Raw genomic sequence first — 17,056 nt, 5'->3', positions numbered from 1 at the left:
AGACCTTAAGGGAATTATGCTAAATGAAGTAAGTCAGATGCAGAAAGACAAATACTGTATGATCTCATTTGTATATGGAATCTAAACACAAACTGAACTCAGAAGCATAAACTGGTGGTTGCCAGGGGTGGGGGAAATGGGTAAAGGTAGTCAAAGGGTACACACTTCTAGTTACAAGATGATTAAGTTCTGGAGATCTAATCTGCAACATGGTTTCTATAGTTGACAATACTGTATTGTGTATTTAAAATTTGCTGAGAGAGTAAATCTTAAAATTCTCACCCCACACACACTAAATGATAATTCTATGAGGTGATGGATATATTAACTAACCTTATTGTGATAATCATTTTACAATATACATGTAAATCAAATTATCATGTTTTAAACCTTGAACTTATACAGTGTTATATACCAATTACTTCTCAATAAAGCTAGAAGAAAAAAAAAAGATAGCCTTATAGTCCAAGATGGCTGCTGGAGGTGGCGCCATCACATCCATGCTCCAGGTAGAAAGATGGAGCAAAGAAGAGGATAGAGCCATAACTCTCAGCTGAATCAACACTCAAAGCCCTACCTTCCATTTTATTTTTGTTTGGTTTGGTTTTTTAAATCTCACCAACTATGCTGGTCTGTAAGGGAGGCTGGGGAAATGCAAATATTTTTAGTAGGACAGTTTGCCACCCAATAATACAGAGAATGAATACCTTGGCATTTAACAATCTCTGGCTTAACTCTCTCAACTCATTTGGTCATACCCTTCATGATAAAAATGCATTTCCTTTTACCCAACCACAATTATCAGTCATACTGAAGAGTCACCCATAAAGAGCTAAAGAGTAGTTTTTTCCCTAGACCACATAGAGTAATTCTTTAGCTCATGGGAACTTAGTGAAGTCATTCATTTAGTACAAGTGGTAAGTTGTTTGTGTCTCCTAAATGTCTGGCAAGGTACAAGGCTCTGAGGACAGAGCAATGAGTAAGACAGGCAAAGTCCCTTCTGTCCTAGTTACAGTCCAGTGGAGGAGCAGAAGAGCGTGAATCAAAGTGGCACATAAAGACATGAAGCATTCCTATGTGACGACAAAAAATGACAAGTCGTAGGTAAAATAAAAGGAACTCTCTGGGTATAGAGTTAGGGAAGGCTCTTAACTCTATGGATGAGTTGAAATTTGATGGATGGGTTGGAAATAACTGGTTGAAGGAGCTGCGTGGGTAAACAGCATTCCAGGAATTCCACGCATTCCAGAAAGAAAGAATAGTACAGATGAAGGCCAATAGTGGGAGGAGCATAGAAAAAGGCCAGTTACTGTGACTGGAGCACCAGAAGCAAGAGGAAGCACATTAGGACAGGAGATTAGAGAGAGGTGGGCAGGGACTAGCCTTGTGGGGTTGTGTTAGGCATGTTAAGGATTTCAGTTGTCCTCCCAAGAGCAATGGGAAGTCACTGAATTTTAAGGTGGCGTGGCGTTAAGGACATGTGAAATGAATATATTAGCTCTTTGAAAAGATTACTGTGATAGAGGATAGACTGGACTGGATTGAATAGTGGCAGGCAGATTAGAAGGGAATCCAGGTCAGTGATGAATGGCGGCTGGTGCAGGATGCCGGTAGTTGTGGGCATGGAAAGAAGTAGATGGATTCAGGAGGACAAATGTAGTTCTGGGGGCCACTTGACTTTTGAGGGCTAATGGTGTTCTGGATGTGTCTTTCTGAGATACAGAATTTCATCTTTAATATGAAAGAGAAAGTGATTACATTAGATTTATTGATAGTAACATTAGATTTATTGATAGATTAGATGGATTGGTCAGGGTTAGGATGAGATTTGGTCCTGGTTTGGTCTTAGTGCAATGTTTTTGATTTCGTATATTTTTCTAACCCTCAACTCTGGGATTTTGACAAAATGGTACACCAAAGGCCTATATGCTCTTGTACAGTCATGAGAGATGCTTAGGTGATGTATTTCTTGCTGCCATGAGAGTTGTTAACTTTCTTCATTTACCAGAATTTGAGAATTAAAGAATTGAGAGGTTTCAGGTTAAACATGATGCCCAAATGCAATGTTTATTTTGCAGTGTTTACTGTCCCCCATTCTTAATACCACTAAAATGACAGAGAAAGGATTACACAACATTAACTCGTGAGGACAAAAAGAATAGGGAAGGAGATGACTGTATACAAGAGATCCCAGCAAAATTTTGAGATATGGAAAGTAGATGGATTAATGGTAACTGATTTGGGTTTTAGCTTTTCCTGCTATAGCCAATAATAAGCAAGCTCCTTTGTGTCACAAATTCAAGACAAGCTCAGACATTGGTGCCACTAGATACCTCTGAAGGTGAGGCTGAGTTTAAAAAGGATTCCCCGTCCAAGGTGATTCCCTCTCCAAGGGGCCTGCCCGTGCCCGCTTCAGGAAAGTAGCAGCTTGGAATAAGATCTGGCATGCCTCAGGTTACCGGGCGAGAGGGCACGTCTGTCTCCTTCGCCTGCCTTTGGCTGCCTACACGCGCTGCGGTAGGGGCGCCTGGGTAGCGCAGTCGTTAAAGCGTCTGCCTTCGGCTCAGGGCGTGATCCCGGTGTACCGGGATCGAGTCCCACATCAGGCTCCTCCGCTATGAGCCTGCTTCTTCCGCTCCCACTCCTCCTGCTGTGTTCCCTCTCTCGCTGGCTGTTTCTCTGTCACATAAATAAATAAAATCTTTAAAAAAAAAAAATAAATAAAAAGGATTCCCTTCCCCCACTTGTGATGCTAGACAAGTACTCTTCCTCCACTCTGCATAGATAGGTTTATGTCTAGAGAAGATGAACTTGGGAGCTCCCAGACTACAGGAAAAGTCAACTGATAACTTGGCAATACTTGGAGACATTTTTTTGTTGTTGCAACTTGGTGGGAATTTGTTATTGGCATCTAGTGGGTAGATGCCAGAGATTCTGCTAAATAGTCTACAATACACAGGACTGCCCCCACAACAAAGAATTATCTGCCCCGAAATGGCAATAGAGCTGAGGTTGAGAAACTCTGAGTTAAGTGAAAATCTGGGATGAGACTCCCTGCCTCCTTACCCACTGTAGACATGTGCTTGCACAGGCACTATAGGAGTTGGTAGAATATCTTGATTGGGAAATGGACTAGCAAAGACAAACATACGGGCATCTGTAAACGTTCCAACTATGTGACAGGTTCCTGCCAATCACTCATTATAAGTTCTAATCCCTCTCCCAGATCTTCCCTTTATCTTTTTGAGACTGTCTTAAGTATGACCAGAGAGCAAGCCACAGAGTGAAGAGACTCCCAGCATGAGACTCTCTTCATAAAAAATGGAGATAAAAATGAAGAGGAAAAGGGGCGCCTGGGTGGCACAGCGGTTAAGCGTCTGCCTTCGGCTCAGGGCGTGATCCCGGCGTTGTGGGATCGAGCCCCACATCAGGCTCCTCCGCTATGAGCCTGCTTCTTCCTCTCCCACTCCCCCTGCTTGTGTTCCCTCTCGCTGGCTGTCTCTGTCTCTGTTGAATAAATAAAAAATCTTTAAAAAAAAAAAATGAAGAGGAAAAAAGAGGAATCTAGAAGAAAAATAAAGAATGCAAGCAACAGAAGAAAACATTAAAAGTAACTTATTCTAGTATCTCTAGAGAGGTAAGAGATGCTATTGCACTTCTTAAACTAGACCACTAAGCTATTAACAAGAAAGGAATAGTGATAAAACAAAAGAAGTTATTAGAAATTAAAGCTATGAGGGCAGAAGTAAAAATAAAGGGTTGGGTAGTAAGGTTGAAGAACTCTTAGAGAGTACAACAGAAAGACCAAGAGATGGGGAAATAGGAGAAAAAAGTAGAACAATGGAGGAAAGTCCAAGAGGCCAACATCCAACTAATAGTGATTCCAAAAGAACATGAAGGAAATCAGAAAAGAAAAAAGAAAAAAACAAGAAAAATCCCCAAAGGATAGGAGTTTCCAGATTAAAGGGCCTGCTTGGTGCCCAGTACAAGGGATGCATGTCATCATGAAATGTTATACCAGGAATGAAGAGAAATCTTAGGAACTACCAGAGACAAGAAGAAATCAGTTATCAGAGGGGAACTAGACTTTTCAACAGCAACTGTGGAAGCTAGAAGTTGATGGAGCATTGCCCTCAACGTCTTGAAGGAAAATTATTTCCACTTAGATTTCTGTATTTTGCAGAACTTCAGGCAAATGTAAAGGTAGAATAAAAGCCTTTCCAAAGTTATATGACTGAAGGTATTTAACTCCTGCGTATCTTGATTTAGGAATATGCCGCCATATGTGCACCATCAAAAAGGAGTATAAATCAAGACGGAGGAAGCCATGGGACTTGGGATCAGGTCAAGGGCCCACACAGAAAGAGAAGGGAATACCTGATTTAAAGTGTGCATCAGGCCCATGGAGCTTGGGCAGATTTTAACAGGAGGATGGAACACTCCAAGAGGGGTGTGGTAAGGAGAGCAAATGAATACTACAGAGTGTAATATATGCAATGAGAGGAATTTTAGAGAATTGTGGGAGTTTTCAGGATACAATAGTGAAAGTTATATAGAACGTTAAGTAAATGAAAAATGAGGCAAAAAAAAGAAGATGAACAAGAAAGGAAATGTGTTTTGATTGTGCATTTAGAGAGCACTCATTTTATGCCAGGCACTCTTTTCAGTGTTTGCGCATAATTATTCATTTAACCCTCACAGCAACCCATGAAGTGGGTGTGGATGCAGTTTTCATTTTACAATTATGGGAAATGATGTAAAGGCCACATAGCCGGTACCCGTTGGAGTAGGATTTCAACCAAGGCAGTCTAGGTTCATAGTCATAAAATGTAAATTCTATATTGCTTTAATCAAAATAGTGGTGTTACTCTCTCGAGGTGATGGTGGGGTGGGGAAACGGGAGGAACTAATGTAATTGCTAGATTCTAATCTTTGACAGTAGGAAGTAGTAGATAATGTCCGCGTGGAAAAAGAAAACAAGAAATAACAATAAAGCATCTAATATTAAAATATGGAGGTTTTGATGGTAGGAAATAGATAAAAAGAGTTGGGAGTTGTAACCTGTGGGAAATGGGATGGGGAGGTGGGACGGGGGGGGGGGGTAACAGGTTGCTCATTTTTCTTCTAGCTTTACAGTGCAATTTGACTTTTTAAAACAATATACTTGATTTGATTTGATTTAAAAGAAAAGTTAAATGAAAATAAAAGGAATAAAGGAATTGTTTAGCCTCATGTTGGATCACCCAGTTGGAATCTAAGCTGCTGCACAGAAAGGGTCCCTGTCTCCATCCACAGGGGCACTACACCTTTGATATTCATGGCTGCAGCCATCATGCTATGACTGCTTATGGGAAGGCTTGTAAGGGGTTCCAGAATGGTGTGTGTTAAGTCCAAACCATGCTGAGCGGGTTTGAAATACTGTTCATGGATTGTTTCAATTGAAGGAAAGTGTCTTCTTGGCTTGGATTTGTGAATTTAATTAGACAATTTCAGAGTCAAAGTTGTGCTGTTGCCATTTTAGGGTTGAGTCAGACTTATGAACTCACCGGCAGGGGAGACACTCGGGTCCTATTTTTTTTTTTTAAGAGTCTTGCCTCCTGCAGCTATTTTTTCAATCCTTATACACCAGAAGAAAAAGAATCATTGTTAATAAACACAAGGAGTGAAATACATTGATTTTTCTCTTGCTCTTTGGAAGTAGGGGGAGGAGATGTGCATATCTCAGTAGTAATTCTTGTTTTTGTTCTGACTCCTTTATTGCATTTTTCACCCATGGACTGCTGAGTGATTTGAATCAGAGCTGTGGTAGAAGGGCTTCAGCCCTTCGATGGAGAGAGGCAGGCCAAATGCTCCCATGAATTTGCAGCCCCATTACAAATGCACCCTGCTGGGAGGGAGTGCTCAGTTTCTTTTGCCAGAAAGTCTTCTGAACAGAACAGGCTTCAATTTAACCATGTGTTATCTTGAAAACTCTCTCTTCTCATTTTTTTTTTAAGCTGGAGATTTCTTTAGTGATGCCTCCCATCAGAAAGAAAAACAGTGATTATAGCAGTGACTGAGGAAATACTAATTTTGAATATTAAATAACACATAGGGATGTTTTCTCTGTGGGACATTTATGGAGATTGTGTATTTTAGACCATTTGGAATGGATGTTGGGGGGAGGTGGATCCTCCACATCTATTTTAGTTGGAGAAGGATTTGGGGAGAAACTGCAATTTAAAGAGGCCTTTTAATTTTATCAATTTCTGCCAGGGACAGAGAGCTCGTGTGTCAATCGTATCTCCAAAGAGAGTTTTCCTCCTCAAATTACTGCTGTCTAAAGGGCTGTTACTTGAAAATAATAAGCACAAAGAGACAGTGTCTCAGGACAAATGGTGATGCCTTTTTTTCTTTTTCGTACTCTTAGAAGTGAAATACAGTTAGCTAACTTAGCTGTGGCAGCATTAGTATCTTCAAGATGGGAGTGCAGAGTGGTGGGCTATGAAGCCAGATTTGGGAAGGCAGTTTAAATACAACGCTCAACTCTGCTCCTTTCGTTTTGTGATTGCTGCAAGGCAAAGCAATAGGTTAGGATCACATGCATAGGACCAGTGGCCACTCGTAGCTCACATTCCCACCAACAGACCAAATTTCTGTTTCTAGGATTGGTCTGGCAGCTGCTGGCTTCCCTTAGGCTTGGTATTGGTGAAAGCACCAGCCATGTCCCGTGGAGCATTTCTCTAGTGCCTTGTAAAGGAGCTTGCAGCTGAGCTCTTTAATTTTTAAAATATGTTTATTAAATGATTTCCATCTTAGCTGGGGCTGCTATAACAAAATGCCACCAAGTGGGGGACTTAAACAACAGATATCTATTTCTCCCAGTTCTGGCGGTTGGCAAGTCCAAGATCAAGGTGCCAGCAGATTTGCTGTCTGATGGGAGCCACTCCTGGCTTGTAGATGGCCTCCTAGCTGGGTGCTCATACAGGCTTTTCTCTGTGTGTGCGTGGTGCATGAACGTGGAGAGAGATTGCTCTCTTCCTGTCTTATAAGGGTACTAATTCCAGTATGAGGGCTCCACCCTCCAGAAGAAATCTAAGCCTAATCCCCTTGCAAATGCCCCCCCTCTAATTACATCACATTGTGGTTAGGGCTTCAACAGAAGAATTTGGGGGCAACATAAATATTCAGCTCATGACAATGTTCTATCTTTATTTTTCTTCTTATGATGAAAAGGCAATCATCTTTAAATACCAGTATGATGTCTGGCTTAAGGTATGTGTGCAGTACTTTAGCTGGCTGGAGGAGCCGGTGGAGAATTCGTAGAAAAGGAGTGTAGGAGTGCCTGGGTGGCTCAGATGGTTAAGTATCTGCCTTCAGCTGAGGTCATGATGCCAGGGTCCTGGGATCAAGCCCTGTGTCGATCCCCATGTCGGGTTCCCGGCTCAGCGGGGAGTCTGCTTCTCTCTCTCCCTCTGCCTCTCCCCCCACCCATGCTCTCTCTCTCTCTGTATCTCTCTGTCTCAGATGAATAAATAAAATCTTCAAAAAAAGAACAAAAACGGAGTGCTATTTGGAAGAGGAAAGAGAGTGTGCATGTGTAGGAAACCAATGGGCTTTCCGTTATCCGAATGCTTCTCAACATTCAATCAATCAGTGGCGTAAATGGGCTAAACTGTTTTTAAGCTCAGGGACTGTTTGTGCTAAGGTCCAGTCTTGTTTTCGTCCGTATGACACCAATACTATTAAAGACTAATGTTCTGTAGGAGAGGGGCTTTGCTGAGACAGTGAATACCAAAGGACTCATTAGAGGTTTAACCTCAGAAATAATGTGCTAATGCATTTGAATTCTAAGCAGACCCAGTTGTAGTCTGGTCATATTGTATTCATGTGATTTATTGACATTATGGTAAACACTACAGTTTCTAACATTATTGAAAGCGTGAATATTTTGTTCTACCTTCTTTTTTTTTGACAATAAGAGACAAACCACCAAGAGAAGGGGTCATAAAAGACCCCCTTTATTGCTTCTATTCTTAAGGGACTGGTTCTCAAATTTGGGGAGCTTACATAAAATACAGATACCAGGGCTTAGATTCAAAACATAAAGATAGGGGCCCACAAATCTGAATATTTAACAAATGCCACAGATAATTATGCTGCACATGGTTGAAGCATCAAACTTGGAAGAGAAAACACCAAACCAAACCACAAAAAAATCCATTCTTCAGACTCTCTCTAGCACCAAAACTTGTCCCACATATCAAACACTTAGGCCTTAGTATGCTCTTAGAAGCTTGGCCTTAATGCCTAATGAGTGGGCTGGAGACCTAGACTAGTTGGAATCCCTCAGAGCCCTCCAGTAGTAAATAATTGGGGAACAATTTGTTGGGTACAACACAAGCCAGTCCTGATGTCTCCTTGTAATTCCAGTTTCTGTGGGGGCCCTAAGACCTTCATGCCCACCATGTGGAGTGGTCACAGAATTTTAGCATCCCCCAGAGGTTCCCCAGAGCCCATGCTTTTTTTTTTTTTTTTTTTTTGAGGATCTTCCTTTGAAGTAAAATGTAACTCCCAAGGCTTTCTGTTTGATTAGTGGGAACAATCAAAAATGAAAATTCCCTCTCCCTACTCAGCCTCTACCAAGAATACTTTAATCCAGTGGGGTTGAGGTCCCCTGAAGTTTCGTGACCAACTCTGACAGGAACAGAACAATAATATACTCAGGAGCCAACCCTTAAAATCCTCAGTGAAATATTTGGCTCGCCTCCTGCCTCCATTTGTGCTATGTGGAAGAATACCGTGGGGTGACGTGGTATATTGTTTTTGGATAATTCTGCAGGCTAGTCTTGAAATGAATGCTTATAGGAAGCTGTCAAGATGAGCCTAGTATTAGGCAATAAAGGTCGGCCGGGGGTGGTTTAAATAAAGGTATTTGCTTGGGATTGTTCAGAATAATGGAGCTCTTAGGTGAGAAGTGAAAATAGCAAACACGGCTGGCTGCTGACAACACACGGGGCCCTTACCCTTTTAGTGAAGTCATTGGAAGAGAGATGAATTATGCTTCCTGGGCGGATTTTTTTTTTTTTTTTTAACGAAGGTGGGTGGCAGCAGGGATCTATTTTTATTTAAAAGGCTTGAGAAGTGCAGTGGAATGGCTATGCCTTTGCCATCAGGCCTTTGCCGTTGTTTGACAAGGCCTGAGCAATTGGCGGCGGAAGAATGTAGTCCTGCCTGATCACTGTGGCACTTCGCTGGATGTGCTTTATAATATTTGGGCAAGTTTGCCATTATCCTTGTGTCTTAATTTCTCACTTCCTTAAATATGATTTAACGCCTCGTGGCATGACGGGATTTCCTTAAATGTTGGCAGATTGCTTTGTACGTTCAGATGTGCAAAGGGAAAGTCATCCAATTTATTAATTATGCATTGCAGTTAATAATCATATAAAGCTGTCAAGCGATTAGCTGTAGGAGGTGTGTGAGAAAAGGACTGTTAAAACAGCAGCAGTTGTTGCTATAGATAGGGCTCTCTGCTGTACGCTCATAACCTTTTGAAGAAATGCACAGTTGTAACTCCAAAGCATTATTTCATGACAATTGCGTTCTGGATGGCAGAGTTGTTTCTAGTCCCCCTTTTGTGGAAAGTGAAGGCTGTCATGCTGTGATTGTCTTCAAAAGAGTGCATTCCATGTAGTAGGTATAGAGATCATCTTTCATGAGAGGAAGAGTTAATCCTTCCTATCTTGAAATTCTAAGTTTGCCAGGGACTAGCTGGCTGTCACCAGAAAGACGCCTACACCTCTGGGTCACGTCTCTCCCTGTAGAATGGAGACATCCTACAGTTGTTTAGAGGATCCTCTCTGTCCAGTTCACTTCCTCAGGGTGATTTACCTGTGTTAGGGCTAGAAAAGGAACAAATAACAGGCAGCCGGTGGCGTTGCAGTCTCTGCTCTAAGCTGGTACTCAGTGCTCCGTGCGTGCACAGAACAGATGCTCTCTGAAGCTGGCTCCGGTAAAGGAGGAAAGGTACAACAGATGGATTCACTCAGAGGCACTGGAATGCGGCCAGCCTACCTGGGAGCTGCTGTGGGAAGATGGCTCAAAACCCAAGCCCAAGCCCTGGTCTCTAGCCCGGCTTCTTTCACCTTGAATCTTCTCCTCTTAGCTGGCTTCTTCCCCTAGGTTCAGTCAGGCCCCCAAGATTGAGTATTTATGACCCATGAGGTCTAGAAGTCACTGCTGACCGTCTACAGGCTCCAGTTTTCATCTGCATTCCTTTAACAAGTAGTAATGAGTGCCTACCCTGCTTCAATGCCTGTTGTGAGTCTTGCTCTCAGTGGAAGTTCAGACAATCATCAGATAAACAGGCAAGTGAATGAATGAACAGTGCACTTTCAGATATAGATGAATGAATAAAAAATAAAATAAGATGACGGGATAGAGAGTGATAGAGATGGGGGATGTTGCGGCACTTTAAAGAAAGGAATCAAAGTAGTATTTGAGTAGACTTGAATGAGGAGCAGAGCCAGCAATGTGGAGATCTAGGAGACACGAGTCCAGGCAAAGGCAGCAGCGTGTGTGAGGCCCGGAGTCAGGAATGAAAGTGATGGGTAAAAGGAACAGCAAGAAGCCATAGTGATGGTAGCCTAATGAATAAGGGGTCACGTGGTGGGAGATGAGGAGTGGGGCAGCTCATCAAGGGACTTGCAGTTTAGTCAGGAGTTAGGAGTTTTTCTAAGTGAAATGGAAAGCCATTGGAGGAGTCTTAAGTTGGACCGCCATGATCTGATCCACATTTTTATTTTATTTTTTTATTTAAAAAAAATTTTTTTAAAGATTTTATTTATTTATTTGACAGAGAGAGAGACAGCCAGCTAGAGAGGGAACACAAGGAGGGGGAGTGGGAGAGGAAGAAGCAGGCTCCTAGCAGAGGAGCCTGATGTGGGGCTCGATCCCATAATGCCGGGACCACGCCCTGAGCCGAAGGCAGACGCTTAACCGCTGTGCCACCCAGGCGCCCCTGATCCACATTTTTAAAAGGTCACTCTGTTGGCTATGTGCAAAACAGAATGCAAAGGGGCCAATGTGGAAGCGTGGAAGCGAGGAGACCAGGGAGGAGGCTGCTTGCTGCATGAATCCCCGTGAGAGATGATGGTGGCTTGGGCCGGGTTGGTGGTGGTAGAGTTGGTGAGAGCTGGCCATTTAGGGACATTACAGGATTTGCAGATGAGCTGGTTGTAGGGTGTTGAGAAGGAGACAAATCAAGTGTTTTTCTGGAGGAACTAACTGTACAGGATTTACATTTGCTGCCATGGGAAGACTGGGAAAGGAACAGGACTGAGGGGAGAAATTAATTTATGTTTGAGACGTGTTCAGTTGTGAGATGCCTCCTAGGCATCCAAATAGAGATGTCAAGCAGCTACTTGGATGTTTACATCTGGAGCATGGGAGAGGTGGGGACTGGTGATTGGAATTTGGGAGCTAATTCTAACCAGGGCTCCAGCCAAGATCACCTAGAGAGATCGTGTTTATGGGACAGAGACAGAGGCCCAGGATGAATCCCCAGGGTACTCTGACAGCTAGAGGTGGGGAAGGGGAGGGAAGCCAGCCAAGAAGACTGAGGAGGAGGTCAAATTCCAGAGACAGTGCATTCAGTTGATATCTAGCCCACCAATGTGTAGGTCCCCTTCAGGTTTGCTAAATACCCCTGGTCCAATCAGTAGTGGCCAAAGTGAATGGGCGGAGAGGACTGCTGAGGTCCACTGAGTTTTGTGGGCAGGATCAGATTTCTTTCTTTCTTTTAAAGATTTTATTTATTTATTTGACAGAGAGGCAGCGAGAGCAGGAACACAAGCAGGGGGAGTGGGAGAGGGAGAAGCAGGCTTCCCACTGAGCGGGGAGCCAGATGTGGGGCTCGATCCCAGAACTGGGATCATGTCCTGAGCCAAAGGCAGACACTTAATGACTGAGCCACCCAGATGCCTCCAGGATAAGATTTCTTGAGAAGGGGAAAGGACAGGTGGGGATTCTAAAACCTGGCCTAACATGTAATTGAAATTTTGTTGACCGACTCTTAAGGATATTCCTTCTTACTCTTTCTCTTTTATCATAGCTTTCTTTTAATTTATCTTATTTTCATAGACTTATTACTAGGTCTATCTTACCTTTTACCTTCCAAAGGATCTCAGAGGCCCTAAGTACCACCAGTACCTAGATTTCTTTCCCCTTTTCTGTTTTCTTTCCTTTCGTGGCCCAGCCTTATAAAATTTCCTTTCCACATCCACATTCATGGATATGATCCAGCATCCATAACCTGGAACTATCTTATGGCTTGGGGTCATAGGATGGGGCCACCACCATAGTCGACTCTTCTCCAGGCAGTGGTGAAATGATCCTCTCAATCTCATACACATTAAAACCTTCACCCAAATAGTGCTAAGGCATCCCAGTTCCCCTCAGAGAGACAGGGAAGCATTACTTAAGTTCAGGAATGCTGCGAGCAGATGTTGATTAAGAGACCTGACATGATTGCTAAGAGAAGGGGGCTGTCTGGGGAAGCTGGTTTAGCATTGCTTCACTCTAGTCCCTGAATTCTCCTCCTGGCCAGCTGTGCAGATGTGGGCTGTAGGTGGGGCACAGGCACAGCGGGGTGAACAGTGTAGGTGATCGTACAAATCCATCATCACCATTAGAAAAACAGCTTAAAGTGTGCGTTCTTGAAAAAGGAAGGCATGCCATTCATTGTATGTAATTGCAATTACCTGTTCACCAGCATTAGAGGGACACGCTCAGAGATACAAAGAGTACTTCTTCAACACAAAGCCTCTTAGATGAATGCAGGTATTATTTCATGACTGTTCCTTCGATTCTCCTCGCTTGTGAGAGGATGTATTCTCCCCAGCAAGTCATTTCGAGCTTCTATTTATCTCATATAACTGTGGATAATAGAGTTGACCTTTCTCACTTAGATTATTGAGTTTAATGCCCTTGAAATGTGGCAAATGCTACATGGCCGCTAAAATGTTATTCCATTTCTCTTCTCCAACCCCTAGGTCTTGTTTTCAGGGAGACATTCTGTTGGACCCAGCAAAGCAGTGGCCTAGAAGGCAGGTGGTTCAGCACCTTCCTGGAAAAAATGAGACTGATTTTCCTCATCTGCAAACCTATCTGGTCACTCAGCTTAACTTGATAATTCACCAGTGTTCTCTTAGCAGAATGTTTTACGATATTATAAAGATATCTATAAAGATTTTATAATTTGTAAGAGATTATAAAGATATTTCAAAAGTTTAGAAGGAGGGAAAACCTCTCAGATCTTCCCTAATAAACACAACCTTTTTCTTTCTTTATTCCTTTTTGGTCTTTCTACTGTTTAGAATTTTAATCATGGCATACACAAAGCTTGCATATTCTTCTATAATTTTTAATAATTTAATCATTTTATTTTTCTGAATACTAGTCCATAGGTTAGAATGACCATAGTTTATTTACTTTTCTTCGAGGGCATTTACTTTGTTTCCAGTTTTCCACTCTTCTGTCGCTGCAGGCTCTTGTCCTTTCTTTTGTGTTATTTCCTTAGGATGACGTCTTGGGGCACTGATAGGGGTAGGGTTACCACATAAAACACAGGATTCCCAGCCACAGTGGAATTTCAGATAAACCATGAATATTTTTTTAGTATAAGTATGTCCCGTGTAATATTTGGTACATACTTATACTAAAAAGGCTTCATTTTTATTTGAAATTCAAATTTAACTGGGTATCCACAATTTTTATTTGCTAAACCTGGCAACCCTAATTGTGAGTCAGAACAGGAACATTTTCATGAATCTTGATACACATTGCCAAATTTCTGTTAAATTTATCATTAAGATTTTATTATTGATTTAAATAAGGAGGGGAAAATTTCAGAGGGGAGAATAACGAAGAACATGGGAACCCTTATTATCTAGGTTATTACATTTTTAGTTTTTAGGAGACTTACACAATCATATAGTATTATATAAACATGTAATATTATATAAATATTCATAGACACATAAGGAAAAATTTTTTGGACCACACATACTTCTGGTAACATCTACCCAGTTTGTACCTGGTTTCTTGGTGGGGCACTTGCTATTAGTTGCCTACTTGCTATGTGTCCCCCTTCTTTCTTACTAACAGAACCCTAATTTTTTTCAGGGCAGCAATGGGGCCAGTTAAAAACTCAATTTCTCAGGCTACCTGACAGCTAAAGGTGGCCATGGGACTCAATTCTAACTAAAAGAGGTGAGCAGGAGTCTGTGGTGCTGTATCTTTCCCTTTGTCCTTTGCCTGGAATGTAACTGTGATGTATAGAGACACAGCAGCCATCTTATGATGTGGAAAAAAGCCATGCATATGGAATGGTGAAGTGGTAAAATAAGATTCACAGCTTGTACGCCCATAATTGATTAAATAACTTTGTTCCAGTTTATTGCATATATTTTTTATAAGCTTCTTCGAGTCCTTTGTAGAAATAGGTCTAAATCTGTATACACATCAATAATAAATATGTTGTGGAAGTCAGTATGCCCACAGGAAGAGGTTGAGGAATTCTTGAGGAACTGGCATGACCATTGCTGATAAAGTTCAATCAGGCTTGAATGCCAAGTCTAATTCCTGAGACTCAGAGACCAATGAGAAAGGATACAATTCACCAGTCTAGCTTTGGGTACAAGGTTTAAGATCTCAAAGGAAGTAAATGTGACAAACAGGAAGTTAGGTCTGACTCTTAAGGCTTCAGAGTCAGTTGTCACACCAAGGTCAGGAACTTCGGAGGTAATAAAGGCAGGGAGAACTTTACAGAATAGGACAGGAATTTGTCCAGGTAAGTGGATCAGAATGAGAGAAGCAACCCATGGACCCTATGCTGTACTTCTGGTGCCGTTTTCTCCACCTAAATCTGTTTAACAGTTTACCCTCTGCCTTGGTTCCTCTATAGTCATAGAGAGTCCTGAAAAATGAGGGCAGATGTCAATGAGAACTGAACTGTCTGCTCTAGTTGGAAGATCTTTTCCATAGGTGAGCTTCTGGCTCTGTGCGTTTCAAACCTTGTTTCTCGTCTACTGCCCACATACTTCCAGTGCTGGGCACTTTGGGACATGTTCATATCCTCTGGCCTTGCACCTTCATGAAATGATGCTGGGTGAGTCAGCACAGTGGGTGGTAGGAACATTCCTGAAAACCCGTGTCTATCCTGGGACATCAAGCAGTAACCCAACTATACGTGGAAATGATCACAAGCCTCATTAACATGTCCTGTGAAGCTTCAAACTAAATATATCCCAACTTAATTTCCTTTTATCCAGATCCCCAAAATGCCCAGGGCAACTCCAGTGCTACCTGATGTAGACAAAGTATGATGGAGAAGAAATGGTGGTGGATAGAGACGGCGATTTTAATCTGTTGATGCTGAAATAGCTTACTAATGTAAAAGTAAAAACAAAAACAAATGACCGTGTAGGCACATTATTAGGACCCCTCCTAGAGTTCTAGAAAGCCCTGTGTGCTCTTAGAAAGTGTCCCGAAGCTTGGGCTTCTTTAGCTTTATGGTAGACCTATCTCTGTGCATTCCTTTGAAGAGATGTGCCCGTGGTTCACACATACATTTTGGGTTGCCTTGAGTGCTGCCTGACAACTTGAGAGCAATGGATTTTTTAAAATAAATAATGTTTAGTCTGTTTTAAAATTGTAGGCAATCCTTGCGGTTGTTAAAAACAAAAAATAAAACAAAAAGAGCAAAAATACACATGTACTATAATCCTGCCATGTGGGGATTTGAGTGTATTTACTTTTGGATATTCTTTTTATTGATACCTTTATATCCATCATCATCAAAAAGGGGACAACTTCAAAATGTCATTTGGAAGATTAGATTTATGGTGAGCTTTCTCCTGTATCATTAAATATCCTTATAAAAGGATGATTTTTTTTAAAGATTTTATTTATTTATTTGACAGAGATAGAGACAGCCAGCGAGAGAGGGAACAGAAGCAGGGGGAGTGGGAGAGGAAAAAAGCAGGCTCATAGCAGAGAAGCCTGATGTGGGGCTCGATCCCATAACGCCGGCATCATGCCCTGAGCCGAAGGCAGATGCACAACCGCTGTGCCACCCAGGTGCCCCTAAAAGGATGATTTTGAAAAAAATAACTGTATAATATACTCTTAAATTCCCCATTATTGGGCATTTAAATTATTATTGAACATTTAGGTTATTTTATTATAAATAAGATATGGTAAACATCTTTCTACATATATCTTTATGTGCCTTTTTTATTATGCACATAATATGTTTTTAGGACAAATTCCTAGAAGTGAAATGACTGAGTCACAACATATGAAAAATTTAGAGAATTTTATACATACGGATACGTTGCTCTCTAGAAAGTCTGTATGAATTTATACTTTTGAAAGAAATGTGTGAGAATGTTTTCCTAAACCCTTGCCAGAAACATATACTATTATTTTAAAAAAAATCTTTGGCATGGTATCCCATGGTTTTAATGCTTATTTCTCTGATTGTTGTGATGCTGAACATTTCTGATATGCTTTTTGGCTTTGTGTATCTTCTCTAAATTGTCAGTTCATGTCTTTAGGCAAGAGTTTTTTTTCCAATTGGACATTTTTAAATTAAGGCAATACATTTCCCAAAATGCATAGAGCCTTTTATTCTTATTTTCATTATTATATGTTTCCTTGTCTGCTCTTTTCTGGCTTTTCTTCTTCTCCCTAAATGGAGGAGTGGCCCAAAGAGCTGCCCTTGACCCCTATTTTTTCCTTTTCTATCAGACCGAGTCATATGAAACTGCAGTTTTTAGAAGGTCAAAAAAATGGTAAAATACCAGCTATTTTATATGGATAAACCTGATATATTTCTCTTGAGAATCTGATTCAATCTTCCTTCTTCCTCCTGTCTACCGTTCTGTCTGTCCATTTGTTCACCCTCCCAACAAATATTTTTAGCCAACTGCAGCATGTCACCACAGAGGACTCCCCAGTCATCGTTAGCTCTGACCTCTCTTCTGAGCTCCAGCGTCTGTTTTCTGGATTG

At 41.6% G+C, this 17,056-nt stretch overlaps 1 protein-coding gene and 1 non-coding gene across 9 annotated transcripts in view; both read left to right on the top strand.

Moving 5' to 3' along the window:
* Window positions 1-17,056, top strand: part of NCALD (neurocalcin delta) — a 390,461-nt gene that overhangs the window by 34,932 nt on the left and 338,473 nt on the right. The gene's annotated exons all lie outside the window — the stretch shown is intronic.
* Window positions 2,370-2,511, top strand: LOC113253111 (small nucleolar RNA SNORA67). Its single transcript, XR_003315247.2, has one exon. It is a non-coding gene; the product is annotated as a small nucleolar RNA SNORA67 (small nucleolar RNA).

Source organism: Ursus arctos, unplaced genomic scaffold (genome assembly GCF_023065955.2).
Source record: "Ursus arctos isolate Adak ecotype North America unplaced genomic scaffold, UrsArc2.0 scaffold_6, whole genome shotgun sequence".
Classification (NCBI taxonomy): Eukaryota; Metazoa; Chordata; class Mammalia; order Carnivora; family Ursidae; genus Ursus; species Ursus arctos.
This window is presented reverse-complemented; position numbering and strand designations above follow the sequence as displayed.